Consider the following 16,564-nt stretch of genomic DNA (forward strand, 5'->3'; position numbering starts at 1 on the left):
CAGAGGAAGGACTGCCAGGATTCTTTATCTGTTCTGGTGGGAGGGAAAGTTACTGATGATCTGCTTGTGAATGTCAGATCCCTGTAAACAACCAGCAAATCCTTTGGTATGGACATGTTGATTTAACGGCCTGCCCCAGCACCAGTATTTATGGCCTGCATAGCAAGATGAAAACTTGTCTATCTACAGATCTCCTAGGTATATTATTTTGTGTATTGTAAAATATGTTTGTGTTTTCAGCTCACAACGTTTTCCTAAGCTATTTCAATGTAGTTTTTCCCTTGCCATTGTATTGAGGTTTAAAAACAAAATCCACTTAACTGCTTACATTTAAGTTGTACGAAAAGCTGAAAACCTTTTGTCAGTAAAAAGTTTAAGTTGCTATCAACAAAGCCAGACGCCTGTACAACCCATAAAAAAAAAAAATGCTGGAACTTCTCTTTGCATTTTGATCATTCTTGGCATTTGTTTTGCACTTAAAATGTTACCGTAGGGAATATGTTGCCTCGTGCATCACCATGTAAGATGTGCCTGATGTTGTGCTTGGTGGTGTACTTTGTAACCCAGATGGTGCACCACTGTATATCTTTTATCAGCCATTTTTTCAATAAACAATGCTTTCGTAGAAAACATAAAAGACATTTACTGTGCATTTTAATTGCATATACTTCAATTCAAACATGTTAAGATATGCAAAACAATTGCAGATAAAACACTCATTCCATATGGAGCGAGAAGAGAAGACAACCAAGAGGTTTAGCACAGATTGTTCTTTTTATTATCATTAACAGTAATGTGATTCTGAAGCCCCCCATGACCTCCTCACAGCAGCCCCTCATCTCAGAAGTCATTCATTAGAACAAACAGAAGGCAGGCAGAAAGACAGCGAGAAAGAGACATGGGGAGAGAGCAAAGTGTAAAATAAATTAGATTGTTCTTATTAGATGAACCACTTTGAGATGGCAAAGGAAATAAATGCTTGAGAAATTCAAAGCATATCTAACAGTACAGTGTTTGGAGATGAAGATGTCATGTGAAGCCCATGATCCAGTTGTTGGTCGAGTGCTATGAGTGTAATCACAGTTACACTTATTGTCCATTTTTGGTTGTAGGGCCCACGGGGAGCCTAGAAAAAAAGGGTCAGAGCAATGTTTGGATTTAGATTGCAGCTGCAGTGTTTCTGTTCAGCATGTGCTGATGCAGGCTGTGTTGAAACTAATCAAAAAGCTTCTTATGTCTTCTTCCTCTGATATAAATGGATTGTACAGTCCTTCATGATTTGGCCCAGTGTTTAGTGAATACGATTTCTTACACTGGAGTGACAGTAAAGGCCACCTCTCTCAGTTTAGTTCCCCTGGTTCCTTTTTCATAAGAGCAGTGAGAAGGCGTTTCGTCATATCTGCCCCCCCCCCCTGGTGCTTCTTATCAGGCCTTTAATGGTCGAGCTCTATACATGTTAATGTATGAATGTATACATATGTGAGGATGAAAATATGATACCGAGTGGTCAGAGGCTCTGTTGGGCTGGGGCGACAGGGGAGGGGGAGGAGAGGGGGGATGAAGAGAGCCGTGTGGATCCTTGGAGTGGTGTGACAGACTCCCCAGCCTCCTGGTAGGATTTGTTGGAATGTGAGAGAGGAGGATTTTAGCACCAGGCGAGCCACGCCAGAGTGCTGCAGACTTCATGCCATCTGTCTCAGCCTCCATCCTCTCCTTGCCAAACTCATCAGACCTTTATTTCCTCTCCCTCTATCTCCTTCTCATCCCTGTTCACAAGAGTAGCGGACATACTGAGATCTGCTAATGTATTGGAGGGAAAAAAAATGGCTAGGCTTAAGAAACAGATTCAAAAAAACGCAATTGATTAATATGTATTCTTGGAGCTAATTGTCCGACAGCCCTCATGGGGATAAAATGTGTGTTCGATAGCCCTGCCATTTGTTAATTGACCAACAGGGAAAGAGAGATGGAGATTCTCCTACCATAAGAGGTCTGTTGATCAGTTAATCATGAAACATGTTTCAAGTGAGAGCCAAAAAGGTCACTTCATTTAATGCATCATTATACACCATTACCTTCACAAACCTTTCTGTATTATACTGTATTATGGTATACATGTCTTAATAAAATATAAATGAAATATAAGCCTCTTTGTTGATGTGGTTATTTTGTCAGTGAATTAAAAAATAAATGTGTGGATGCACTATACTAAGAGAATGTATCCAGTTACACCTGTTTTAGTTCTTAAAACGAATGTAGAATGTTAACAAAGGTAACAATTAATAACCAAAAACGTTCATGATATGCATTCTAAGCCATGATTAAATCAAAAGCAGATTTTCACATCAAATGGGTGTGTGATTTTGAGATGTTTGGATAGGACTGATCTCTCACCCTCTCTCCCCGTGGGGGAGACTGGGGAGGTGAGGATCACAGAGACGAGCTGTACGGGCTCCATGTCCTTAACCTGTTCTGAGAAGGGCCATGGAGGGTGGAGGGAGTGGAAAGGAAATGTGCCCTCTGTCCGAAACAGAACACCAGGTGGCAGGAAGTGGGCTGGAGGCCTTTGAAGATGACCCCTGGTCTCTGCGCTGGGACGGACTCAGCCATCGATCGGGCCAGAAATGGCGGGGAGGGGAGCCAGGTGCCCCCAGAGAGCCTGCAGACCACGCAGATTATTGGCGAGGACCCAGCCTCGCTGCCCCCAGTCATATCACTGCTCAGACAGCCAGAGTCTACTGGCTGCACCCTAACAAGCAGGCGAACACTGACGACAGTCTGGTGCACAACACGCTCAACAGGCATCATATGAGAACTATAGGAAGGAGTTACACTGAAGAACAGAGGAAGATTTGGGTATGAAACATTGACTAATCGGTGGGTGTGCATACATGCTATGGTACATATGCCAAATTAATGTCATGCAGATCATATTATTATTAAAAAATACAACCACAGATTGCATTATGAATGCCTTTAGAGACTGCTGCAGGAGTTGCTGAAATAACACCAAAAAAATCAAGATAAGGGTATCAAAAAGGAACAGAGAGAAAAATAAAACATAAGAGGGAAATTAATTTAGCAGATGTTTGCGCATAATGTGGACACGCATGTGAATGTGGGTATAGGCTACTAAGTGATCCGGTAAATTGCAGACATGCTTGAAATTGTCAAAAGGAAAACATCACAATGAACAGACAATGTGTGCTTTAGGGTACCTTTGCCTGCAACACTAATGCAACATATCTTGGGATAAAGCTGAAATAATAATAAATGAGTGAGAAATGGGTATCCTAAGTAGGTTATAAATGTCTATGAATCAGGCAGCCCTTTAAGCTACAACAACACAACACTGTTTAAGCATTTGCATTTTGTTCAGCTTTAGAAGAGGTGAGCGCTATCAGTTTCTGAGCGCCCATCCCTCTGTATCTCTCAGATGTTTACTGCAGCACACAACATGCAAGCAAAAACACACATGCACACACACTTAAATGTACAAACAGAAACTCTAATCCTGACCCACCCCCCTGCTCTTTCTCGCCCTGCTTCCCTCCCCGGGCGTGGAAATGAAAGCTGGGCTATTCGGAGAGGATGGCTGCAAGAAATAAAGACGTGTCTGATTTCTGCAGCAACCAATGGTGATGCAGCGCTCCATACTCTCTGCCCTCTGATAGGTCTGTGCCACTCTCTTCATCTGGAGGCCCATGTCATTCCCTCTAATCCCCCTCCCTAACACAAACAGGCCAATCCTGAGACAGGGCTCAGGGGCTGTGGAGGGAGACAGAAGCTGAGGCATGGTGGAAGGAGTGAGGGGTGTAGTTCAGGAGGAGAGAAAGGAGCACCAGTAGCTGATGTTGGTGTGAGAAAGACCAAGTGTGTTATTATTAATAAAGCATTAAAAAAGTGAGCACATCAAAGCATACAGGGGATATGCTATCATACATGAAAGTACTGCACTATGGCTTAATGTTTCCTAAGGCCTGTTATGGCGACACTGCTTTGATTTGAAATGCATTGTGTGGAAAATGGATTTACAGGAGTGGGACGAGAAAGCTTGGAGTGGGTGCAGACCATAATTTAAAACCTGACCTCATAGGCTCTTCAAAGTATCAGTGAGTGTGGACATTTAGGACTTAGGTATATGTGTGAGACATCTAGCACAGCTATAAAACAAATACATAAACATACAGTACATGTAAGGGTTGTGGAGAGAACTTGAGAAAACAGAACGAGCAATAACTGTCACACAGAAATGAAAAATACATGTCACATTTCGATTATAAGAGACTAATTTTTCAATTTTCCTTTATTCTTTCCTTTCCGAGCAAAGGGTGTCCGCACCTCATTATATTGCTCCTTCGATCAAGGCCTGCAGGTTGTGAGACATCTTTCTGATGGTTCCCCCGTGGCCAGGTAATTATCCTAATCTACCTTCCTCCTGTGCTCCAGCTCCTGTGCCCACACTGGCTCAGACCACCTCTGTGTCTTCATTATCGGAGCTGGGGCTCATTAATGGCTCGACGGCCTCAGTGTGCAGGCTGCTGGCAGAGAGAAACCTTGTGTAAAGGAAAGGAAGAATTCTGGAGAAGCAGGAGGAGGAGGAGAACAAGAATAAGAGGGAAGAAAAAATTAGACTCTAAAGAGCAAGGGGCTGCCCTAAAGGTTAACATCTCAATCATGAGGGACAATACTCTCTAGTCCAACGGCTTTGGCTTCTTAAAAGTCATCGCTTGCTGATGGAGGATGAGGCTATAGGGCATAACGTTGTCAAAGAGGAAGCCAGAGGAAAGCCAAAGAAATGTCTGCAGGGCATAATGACCATGAAGCATGTGTGTTTGTGACAAGTTGCCGTGTCCATGTGCACGTCTCTTACACACCCCCACCTTGCTTGTTTCAAACAGCTTTAACCTCACAACATACAGAAGGACTGGGGGTGGAAAATCAGTTTCACTATCTTTTTTTCTGACAAATGACACCCTGACAGTTGGAAAAAATGTTGGGGTCCCTGAACAGATTTCTCAGTTACAAAAATAAAATGTGTTGGATTAGACAAAGACAGACATTTTACATTCTACTTTTGAACCCCAATGAGAGCACTGACAAATGCCACCCCACCCCCACTCCGTCTGTGCCATGATTGTTTTTCTCTCTCCAGAAATGTCATATAGTTAAGAGGTGATAATTCTATATGGCACAAACAGACACTGACGTCTTCCAAGTGTACATAGCATATAGGCTGACACAGATTGAGATGGTGTAACATGTCCTTGCCTCACTCTAAATAGCCATGAAAGCTTTGCTCACTCTTTATATATCAAGAGATTCAAGTGGAAACTTCTCTCGAAAATGGATAAGGAACTGAAATACAGTGCCCTAGGGGACGAGAAACATATATATATCTGAGGTTAAAGTTACTGCATACCTAAGTGATGTGTGAAAATCTGTAACACTCATGTTTCTGTTTAGGTGTACAACTCGCCAGGAATGCAGAAAACGGCATGTAAAAAGCAGCATATTAAATTGTCCAAGAGTTGGCGTTAACTTATTCAGTTTGGAAAGAGAATCCGCCAACATATCATACGTTTAATGCATATTTATAAAATGCTGATTGATGAGGCATGTTAACATGAGTGTGCTTAGGCCTTGACTACAGGGAAAAACACTTCTGAAGGCTAAATGAAAAACTGAATTACAGCTGGCGAAGCAATGGTCCACACTCACATTATACTACATTATAAAAGTGTAGATGGGTTTGTACCTTTATATATACAGTCTATGGTTTGTACCAGTAAAATTATCAAAATTCATCCTAAGCACTATCACACTCCAAAATCAAAATTATTAAACTGTGCTCTTTTGCAGTCTGATGGTAGCGCTACCGGGATAAAATAAACTGCAAAAACGACATGTTATGATACGTTATACAGGACTGCAGAAACAATATGGCAAGATTACTACTCTCAAGTATGATGATGTAATGAGGTTTTTATAGTCTGTGATAGTAATAGTAGTGCAGGGAGTGGGTTTTGAGCTAAAGGTTCAGTATATAAATTACAAAATAAAATATTGGTTTAATTGGTCTGGGTTTTGAGATATCTATTTCTGGGATTTCTGCCTCCACCCTCCGGAAAAGGACTATTTCTTCAATATTCAATATTTTCCATTGAGATTGCAGATTACACAGAGTAACTAGTTAACCCTTCAAAAAAAGCATTGCTTTATACTAGTTTAAAAGGTTTTCAAATGTCATTAATGTTTTAACACCTGCTGAAAACAACAAAATCTCATTGCATGGCAATGGCATTATTTAAATGTTTGTAAATTGACTTTTTAAAAAGGCAGCTCAGGTACTGTGTATCACTATCCAGACTGCTCACGCGGTCTATACGCCAGAAATCTGGTACAAACGATAGTGTGTGGGTGTATTAAGAGCTGTTGTAAAATCTGAAATGTTGTGCTTTTTCCCTTGCTATTAGTCCTGCTTAGCATTGTCCTTAATGGTGTTATACTGGTGGCTGAAAATTATATAGATACAAAAATATAAAATATCAAGATCAACAAGAGAAAAAAAAACATGTTTGTATTCACACTTTACTAATCTTACATGCAGATAACATGACCTTGTATCCTGGTGTAAGTATTGACTTACATTAGTGATACAGATGTTATATGAGGCTCTATTACTCACATTACCACAGAAGCTTCGGAGCATTGCCAACATCGTCTATGCACCCCTGAATAAAGTAGGTTTCAGAGACCACCTTATTTAAAATAATATTGTTGTTACTTAAATACATCCCATATCTTCAAAAATACATTTACAGCATCTTTACATCTTTTGTATTTTCATTTAAAAAAAGGTCTATATTTCCCATGTGAGTAACAAAAGGACGTCCCCTCAGAGGTAGGTAAATACGGTATGTAAAAAAATCTGAGCTAGAAATTTGGTACATTGACAGAATGTCTTTGATTGAACATTCAGTAGAAACAGCCTCGCCCACTTGCTACAGTGAGGCTACATATTGAAATGTTTCCAGTAAAGTACCTTTCAGGACACCTATTTTTGGTAAGCATATAAACGGATAAATGAGAGTGAAGGTAAACGCGTATGAGCTTCAGGCTCAGGAGGATATTAATACTTTTCCGCCCGACAGCGTCAGATGGCACATGCAGTTATATCAGTGGGGCACAACTCTGTGTGGGGTTTGGTGCAGACAAGCATGAAGACATGCTTTATTTTTTGTCATAGGTAATGTGATGATACGTGATGCTACAACAACCTTTTCGCAAAGGATTCAGAATCAGAAACATGCTATAAATAAATATATGCTAAAATAGATTCCGATGGGTTTATGGGAGAGGGAGAAAAAAAACGTCACTGTTTATTTTTTCTCCCCACAAAAAGTCTTTGAGTAAGAAGAAAGTTCTTGAAGGTGAAAGGTAGAAGCAAACCTTTTAATGGCCTTACCAGGTCCCAAGACTGCATGAAAGTTAAGGTACTGTTTATCGGTGCGGTTCAGTCTCTGTGTAGTAGATCACAACCCTTTGTTTATCATCCTGTGTCATGCTGCTAACAGCATAGCTTTCTGCCTGAGGTCTAGTGCTGAGCAATGCGACGATATAGCAGGGATAGAGTGAGGTAATGAATGTAAAGTGTATGCAGGGGAGGATACAGGCAGTTAAAGTCAGCGGTAGGACAGTTTTTTCCTCCACAGAGAACAAGCCAAACCGTAGTCACTTTTATAAAAGGATAATGAAGGAATATAAAACCTGCTGTTCTGTAGCTTTGCTTTGACAAAACCAAAATAGGATCCAGCTAGGACGAGTGTCTCACAAACAAGCATCTGTATAGCAGATTAAATAAGTTGTGGTTTTCTCTCTAAAGCCTGCTTAAAATACATGAAAATAGCACTCATACTGAATATAGATGTCAGGGCAAATGTTTTGCTCTATTTTGATTAATTGCATTGTGTGGGTTTATACAAATCTTTACAGAGATGTCATATTGTAACTGCAGCTGACATTTTGCACAAATAGAAAATCAGCAGGAGTACAGAACAAAGCCAAAGTAGCATATGTTCATCATTAAAATATGTGTGAAAGTTCTTTCTTGACCTTGGTAATAATAGTTTTACTAGATGATCTTAACTCAAGGGCCACTTACCAGTTTTCACTGAATTTTTAAATGCATCTATGAGATTTTAAAATAAATATTTCTGAAATTGCATACTGTAGTATGTGAATGAAACGTGCCCTTCACTGCCCTTTTGTCTGTTGTTTTGTTAACCTTGTATACAATTACAACATTAGAATCACGTGTATAATACAGAATATTGAATATGTAGTGGTGAATAGTAAAAAAGTAAATGTACTCAATTACAGTAATTACTTAATAATGGTAATTGTACTTCACTTGATTAAATCTATTGTTGCAGCTATATACTTCACTACATTTCAGAGGGAAATAAAATCTGTATGAAGGATGCTGGACATGATTTAGTATGCAATTGAGTATTTTATACCGTACCTTTACGTCTGTAAAGGCTGTAAATATATCTTGAACACTGAGAATATGGAATGAATCTTTGCTGAAACCCTTACTTTAATTGGTGAATATTGTTCTCATTATCAATAGCTGTGTCTGCCACTGCTGCTCTGTATACATTGCTTAACCTGGTCATTGCAAGTGGAAGTCAATATGTACAATGTTACTATTGACAATATTTTATTTTTATAAAAATGCAATTATACCTAAGCGTGGGAGATGACCTATTCACAACAAATTAAACTTGTTTATTCCATGTTCTATTTAGAAGCTGCAGAAGTGTGAAAATAATGTGAATAAAACGTACTCTGATCCCCATCTTAAGCAGTTTGCAAGGTGTGCTTTTAGCTTTACCGAGGAGTGTTAGTCGAAGAATGGGAGAGCATTAAAACATGCCAATAGAGCAGTATTAGTCAACAGCCTAAGTCAATACACCCCACTGGGCTGCATGCCTTTCTACAAACACAAGCAATCGCTTAAGAAGGCCTCGGCACTAGATAGGAACATCAATTACAGTAAATTACACCAAAACAGTGTGAAACACTTCAATTTGTTAAATCTCCTGAGCTGTCTGAGCTGTCTTGGATGAAAGCAGAGCAGAGCTGGAGTAAAAAAACATCTTATAGCCCTAGCATGCAGTGCATTGCCCTATCTATCTGTGGTCTTGTTTATGCATTGAATGAGTTCTTTTTTATTTTGGTACCTGAGACTTACTTAAAAAGCAAACATGCTCAAAATATTTCACTCTGTGTGCAGCCTGCTTTTTAAACGTAGAATTCAAAATAAGCACACTGTGTTGCAGCTACATATTTGAAAAAAATACACATTAGCTGCAATGTGTGCCTGGATTTCTGTTGCCAATGGGCATTTTAGGATACATGTTGTACTTTCAGATTGGACCAAGATCATAGAGTTGAAAACACATGCAAAGGCAGGGTTAAAAGCCCTTTATGTGTTTATTAAGACATTTACTTCAAAGTCATGCGACACAGGTTTATAAATCCTACATTGGCTACACTGAGACAATAGAAACAGGATAAAAAACTATCTAGGTTTACACACTCACAAATGACAGCCTTCTTAAAGGTAGCAACTACGCTCACAAACGAAAACGTCCAATTTAGACAAAACTTTGTAGTCCTTCAATGACTTCCCTTGCTATGGTTGATTATCCGGGAGGGGTGTTGGTTGCTGGGGACAGATGAAGATTTGGCTGTTTCAGGGAACATTATGGGAGGAGGGCGGGGGGGCTGGAGTAAATGAAAGACAAATGCGAGTAGTGCCCACTCAGCTATTTTCCCAGTCAAGATCAAAGGCACGCCGGACTGGCCGCTCCACGGGAAACTTGAGATGGGTCCTGCCTTTGTTTGCTGTTGCTAGGAGACCTGCACAAGCCTGAAAGTGTTTGCAGTGGGGTACAACATCAAAACCATTTCCAATATACATTTTTAAGACAGCCATGTATTTGTGTCCTGGGCTTTCAAATGACTGAGTTAAGTGAAAACCCTAACAAATAATGAGCCATCTCTGTTTGCCATGGAATACTTTTCTTAGTGTTTGTTTAAAAAAGAGGAGCTGTTGCAGACAATTAGGCATGTACACACAGAAAGGGCTCTTGTAAGTGTAAACACTGCTTACTACAAGTGTTATGGATCGTATCGAAGCATCACTATATCAACAAAATTATACCAAACAACCATAAAAGTGAGATTATTACAGTTTTTTGGCCCAGTGCAAGATCACATAGCACAGGAAACTGCACACACAACTTAAATGTAGTTTGATAAATTAATAAGCTTACGTAGGTTTCGGCTTCCCAAGAAAGCTAATTATGTTGCTGTTATCTGTAAATGGGCCCCATGATAGTAAGGGTGGCTAGACATGTGTCACAGAGAACTCATTACATATCATTAGTTCAACACTCCAATAATGTCTAGACCTGCTGAGCAGAAGATAATGACTTGGCCCCTGATATTTGCAGGACTATTGTCTACCAAGCAAAGCACCACCAGGAGGATAGGTCCACATGCTTGAGAGCCGCATGGAAATGAATAAAGCTATACAATAACTTAAGGTACACACATTTTTTAATTGTATTTAAGCTGCAGTGAATGCAGCACAGCAAAGAAGAAAACAGCATGTGTTTGGATGTTTTTTTATAATATGGGACTAACAGTCCTACATGATGCCTTTGTCTAATTCTGGGGAAATAGAAATGTATATTTCCTGTTTGCCTGATTAATTGTATCTCTACCTCACCCATTAAATAACAATGTCAGAGTAAGTTGACATTCATCTATTTTTATTCAATTTAAATTGAAAATGCAAATTTTTAGTAGTGTATACTGGCTAAATCTTGTAATCAAGCAGTGACAGTTGAGGTCAACATAGGGCAGATTTATAGATCTATACATAGTCTATGGAATCTGTCAATCTGGGACACATAAAAACTGCAATCGCCACAAAAGTGACCTTCGTGTCTGGAGCTATAAAGATTAGACTGGTGCTGTGTCTGCCTTGTGTTTTCACTACTTGAGCCAACTGGCACAGTACTGGCGTCCTCTCCCCGGCTCCCACTCTGCCATAATGACAATGGCAACCAGCAACCACATGGCATGTAAAAATAACAAAGTAAGCCAAAGGATATTTGGAAGATATAAAAATAATACAACACAATTGATCAATCGCTCTGTAAAGAAAACCTAGTCTTTGGCATTGCTAAGCGTTTTGCAGGATATCAGCCTTTTCATCCATGTTAAAAAGAGATGTGCTTTAAATGGCTTTACAAGAGGCATTTTCTTCAACAGGGAAGAAGAAATTAGGTTATATGAGGATTCTAAGTTTGTGTCCTTTGAAGAGCTGAATTCTTTATCACCAGCAAGAACTAAAAATGGCCTATATTGAATGTGCCACAGGCTTATCTGCTGTGTCCTGCCTTAACCTGCTACAGTCTCCTGACTGTGGGTGCTAGTGCAGCTCCATCTGAGGAAAAGGCAGTGTACAGCAGACAGACTCAACACCCATTTATTTCACAATTTCAGAAAAAGTCAAGGCTTATCCTGCGTTATTTTCTTCAGCTGAGGAAGAGTGATTTGTCTCCTCCCTACAACCATGAGATCCATCCCTGCATTACATCACTGCCGCCAAATCCCACATCAGCAGTCTAAATACACTTTGGTGTGAAAAGCGGCTGCTTTAAATGAGTGTCCTGCAGATTAATGACTGCTGAGTACAAGTCTGTAAGAATGTAATTAATTTTTGACTAAGAAGGACTTTGTTCATTTGGCTGCCACCTGCTTCTCAGTAGTACAAATACTTCCCTACAGTTATCAACACAGACTCGTATTTGGATTTGTTTGCCAAATCTTTGGCTACAATCAGACTTCACTGCCAACAGGCGGCTATTCGGGAGGGCTGAAAAAAATGTTGGTTAAAAAATTATATAAATCTGAAACCTATTGTTCTTTAGATGTCCTTCTTTGAGAGTACAATATCGCAATTCATAAATCATCTATGAGAGCATTTATGAATTATGTAAACATATGCAGCCAGAAGTTTTAAGATATAATAAAACACAGTAGGCAAGCTTAAAAGTGTGAATTGTAAAAATATGGCACATTAATCCTGGGGCCTGATTTCATGATGGTTTTAATCTCAATTTCTGGTTCATTTAGATTTGATTAATAACTAAAGTGATCCTTACACGGTGAAGATGTTTCAAATGACAGATGTTTTTTATTTGAGATAAAGAGGGGAATATGTGTTTAAACAAAGAGCTTCTGTTTATTCCTGTGTCTGTTTACTAAAATCTACAACAAGTTAACAATGAAGAATCCACTCTATGTTAGTTTTGTGCTCCTTCAAAGCCCTGACAGGTTTGAATGATAAGTTAGCACAGTAGCCAGGACGCTTCCCGAAACAGTTCACCTCTGTCTTGGAGATGACTGCTGCCTGAACTCTGAACTCTGTTCCCCACTGAGACAATAAAACGGCTTGATCACTATAGGACTAAGGCCGACAGTTTATAACTCAAGAGAGGCGTGTGAAGATACAAATTTAGTAACGCTAAGAGATTGGAATTCTCTCAGCCTGAGGTCAGACGGCCAAAGTTACCTTTCTATATTCCCTGAGGGCGCATGAGCGGACCCTGGATTCACAGTTACTTCCCTTCAGCTCGAGACAAAAGGCTTGTCACAGTGAATTAAGGACCTCATCATTCCAGCCAATAATTGCCTACTTGCTTTGTAAATGACATGCTCCATCTGTGGTAAAAAGAACATAATAGTCTGTATTCTTCATTTACTTTCCTGCAACCTTTGACACATTATTACTTGTGCTATGGATGTGTAAGGAAAGAATAGTCTAATTTATCATAAATGACTGCATACATACTTAATTTAGACCTGTATAATTGAGTTTAGGTCAAAGCAAGCAAACAAGTATTAAATGTAGTTTTTCTTTTAGGTCTATATTGGTTTATTAAACTGGGATACGAAACATATTTCCTTTACACATTCAACCATATTCTGTCGATTCATTTCAGGAAAATTAAACAACATAATTGAATACTGCCAAATGTTTTATTTATAGTTTTTAAAAAGGTCAAAACGTTAAAAAGAAAGATCCACAAGTTTGTTATTTTCTTATGTAAATAAAGCAAAAACATCCTTGTATGGACTTTAAGAGCTTTAAATGGAACATTCAATTTATTCTCACATACAAATAAACAATATTAAAGCCTCTTAGGCTAAAGCAAAAATATTTAGGCAAATTTGAATTTTCTGTACCAGTGTTCTCAGATAATGTTTCTAAATACAGCTTTATTTTTATTTTTATTAACATTAAAATGTAGTGTTCACACACAACTCTTTTTTTGTAGTGAGGGTCTCTGGTACATTATGATACAGGAGTAGTTTAAAAATCTTGATCTTTTCACACTCTAAGAAAGAACTGTTATTGGAGTGGATTTGCTGTGAGATTCTCCTTTCATTCTAACGGTATTAAAAAGCGTAAAGACTGGAAGACAGAGGAGAGGGGCTGACGTCACAGTCCAAGAGTCACCCGCCGTGTGTTCGGCGTCTCCAAGTGAAGACTTATCTGGAAAAAAGTTTGGACGGACAATGTGGGTGGACAGGGCGTGAAACTACTATCATCATCAGTTCTGAATGAAAAAAAGAAAACATATCTTCCACAAAAAAGAAGGCTCATTCCAATTCAGCTGCGTTGTTAGGACAACGAGAACCATCCCTCAGATGATTAGTTCCACTTCAAAAGAATTTACTTTCCACAGTGGAAACGTCCCCCTTTTGTGTCCTTACACAGGGTTTTCTCAGCCCGAAAGAAGAATCGTATGTTTAGTCAGCCTGTTTATTATTCCTTCTGTTCACACTACAATTGTATTAAATAAATAGAGTACTACTAACAAAGGCCTATTAGCCCATAAACATGTCCTGGTACACACAAAAAAGGCTAAATCACACTCTCTGCATAAGAATTAAGATACTCTAAATGTTGGAAAAGGTATAAACTACATTGCTCAGTACCTGGAGCCAACTCAGAATATCATGAAAAACCAATATGTTGCACACACTTGGTATTAGTGGGATTTTTTGTTCTATAATTAATGTGTGGATAAAGCACCAGATCAAGGAGAGTTATCAGTTATACTGATTTTTAACCTGACTTCTTTCCATTTTAAACACACAATTTGAATGCAAAAGAACCTCAATGGAAGTTCTGCTGGTTTGTTCAGAAATATTAAATAGTGAACACACATCTGAAACACAGATGAGTGGAATCAGAATAAAATGTACAACAACAACAACAAAATTACTTCTCAAACCAATAAACACATAACATAGGGAACCTCAACAATGTAAAGTAACATTGTTGTCTTCCCTGGAACATATTTATATTCTTTATAATATTCTACATTTAAATTCCTGATAGAAAAAAAAAATGTGTCAAGCCACTTCAATCAGTTCAGTGGTCCACCATGGCACTGTCTTTGATGACTATATATTACAAGTATGAATATTGACTGGAACCGTGCCTGGTGTGGCTCTGGAGCATCTATCCTACCCTTCATGATCAGTGATGGGCCTCCTTTTGACCTACAGTATATTAATATGCTCAGCAGAAAGAGGCCTCTTGGTACAGGACTCACCAGCAGCAGCGCTTTAATGTTAGCAACTGTCAAAGCTTTGATTTCTGATTGATGAGTAAGGTCGGTGCAACAGCAGAACAGTGTAACTGGTCATCTCGACCCTTTTCCACAACAGGAAGCATATCCTTTAACTCCGCAAAGCAGCCCTGCCCCCCACACCCTCAGCAGCTCCTACAACCCCTCACGGCTAGGAATCTAAAGAATAAGTAGCATAGACGTTACATTTATCGACTGAGCAAGATGTAGGCCAACAACTAGAAAGAAGGTTTATTTTTCTGTCCGCGAGCCAGGATGAAAGAATACTGAAAAGTGGTGGGCAGTGTATCTTCAGTGTATCCATCATTGCACAAAGCAACCTCCTTACTACACATGTATGTCGTTTTTGGTATTTCAAAAGACTAACATAAAGCATATTATTGGATACACAAAGCTCAAATTCAGTTAAATGCAACAGCCCTGCAGCAAATGCTAACTTCATGAATGTTCAGTTTTTGTTGAAACAGTTTTAGAGAGGTGTTGATTCAATGGTCTGGTCATCTTGGAGGCTGGAGTTTGTGGTGCTGTTGAGTAGCAATGCGTTATACTGGGAGGTGTTTATAATATTTTGCATTATCACATTTCTACAACAAGGAAAGAAATATTAGAAACACCTCTCAGTGAAATGCAATACAACTAACCAATACAAATAGAGCCACCAATATGGCCAGAAAGTTGCATTGGTAACACTTTGAGCCCCCGTTTTCAGCATTCATAAGTCGTAAAGAAACAATTATTGGGATACAACAACATAGTACAATGTAGTTGTATGTAATTGTTACCAGATAAATGTGTACATCTTTATGTGGTCTCCCATGAGTACAACCTGCTTTATAAACAGGAATTGAATTAATGAATATACACAAACAGTTGTAATATTATTAAAGGTAATCTGAGCAGAAGTGATAATTGTTACCAAATGGTGTTGAATAATCAAAAAAGATTAAATTGTTGGTTCAGCTGCATACAATGAATTACAGTGTGTTGTAAGAGTCCTGCTTACATTAGAGATATGTACCTGAAAACTGGTTACATGTGCATTTTGTTTAATAATCTTTTCAGAAATACACCTATTGGCCACTTTATTAAGTACACCTTCACAATCTAATGCACTGCAATACAACTGTACTGCCATGAAGTATAGGTCCTTTTATGATGCTCATTATGATCAGTGGTGCGGTGTAAATTCAATATGTTTTAACATTAAGGTCATAGTTATCGGTGGTTTACTGGCCTGTACTAGATTCAACGTTTTTTTTTTAATATTCTGCCTCCCTTATTTGTAAATGGGAGGACAAAATTACACCTCTTAGTATAATGTAGTCAAGCTCAACATCACCTTTAATTATAGCCTCAGTAATAAATAAAATGTACTAATTTCCATCAACAAAACCTGAACATGATTACATTTGTAAAAGGTAAAATTAATTTGAGAATTGTTGAATTGAATTGCAATGGATTGTACATATGTGTCAAAAGAAGTGGCTGCTGAGTGTAAATACATTCCACAAACTAAGATAGAAAATGAATTTTGGTTAAAATGCATTGTTATTTTTTCCCCATTTCCTAATAAATGAGGACGAGTTTGCTTGAAGAAAAAAACTGCAACTAATTGCTCCTTTCATCTATCCAATTAAAGCAGAATTGTAATCCTAGTAGTTTATTTCTTGTTTTGATAGCTCATCACGTGCCACAGCCTTTTAATCAGTAAGAAAATGTAAGTATTGCATATTAATTCAGCGCTGAGATGAGCCGTGTGTTAGGCTGCTGATTTCCATCACTCTCCCTGCGCAGGACTCCTCCAGGGCCAATCCCAC

General features: G+C 38.8%; 1 long non-coding RNA gene across 1 annotated transcript in view; it reads right to left on the reverse strand.

Annotated features, from left to right (window-relative positions):
- Positions 1-777: 777 nt before the first annotated feature.
- LOC117537592 overlaps positions 778-16,564 on the reverse strand; it is a 36,304-nt gene continuing 20,517 nt past the window's right edge. Inside the window, exon 3 of the long non-coding RNA XR_004567746.1 lies at positions 778-4,580. This is a non-coding gene — a long non-coding RNA (uncharacterized LOC117537592). The remainder of the gene's footprint in view (positions 4,581-16,564) is intronic.

The sequence above is a fragment of the Gymnodraco acuticeps genome, unplaced genomic scaffold, assembly GCF_902827175.1.
Source record: "Gymnodraco acuticeps unplaced genomic scaffold, fGymAcu1.1, whole genome shotgun sequence".
Lineage (NCBI taxonomy): Eukaryota > Metazoa > Chordata > Actinopteri > Perciformes > Bathydraconidae > Gymnodraco > Gymnodraco acuticeps.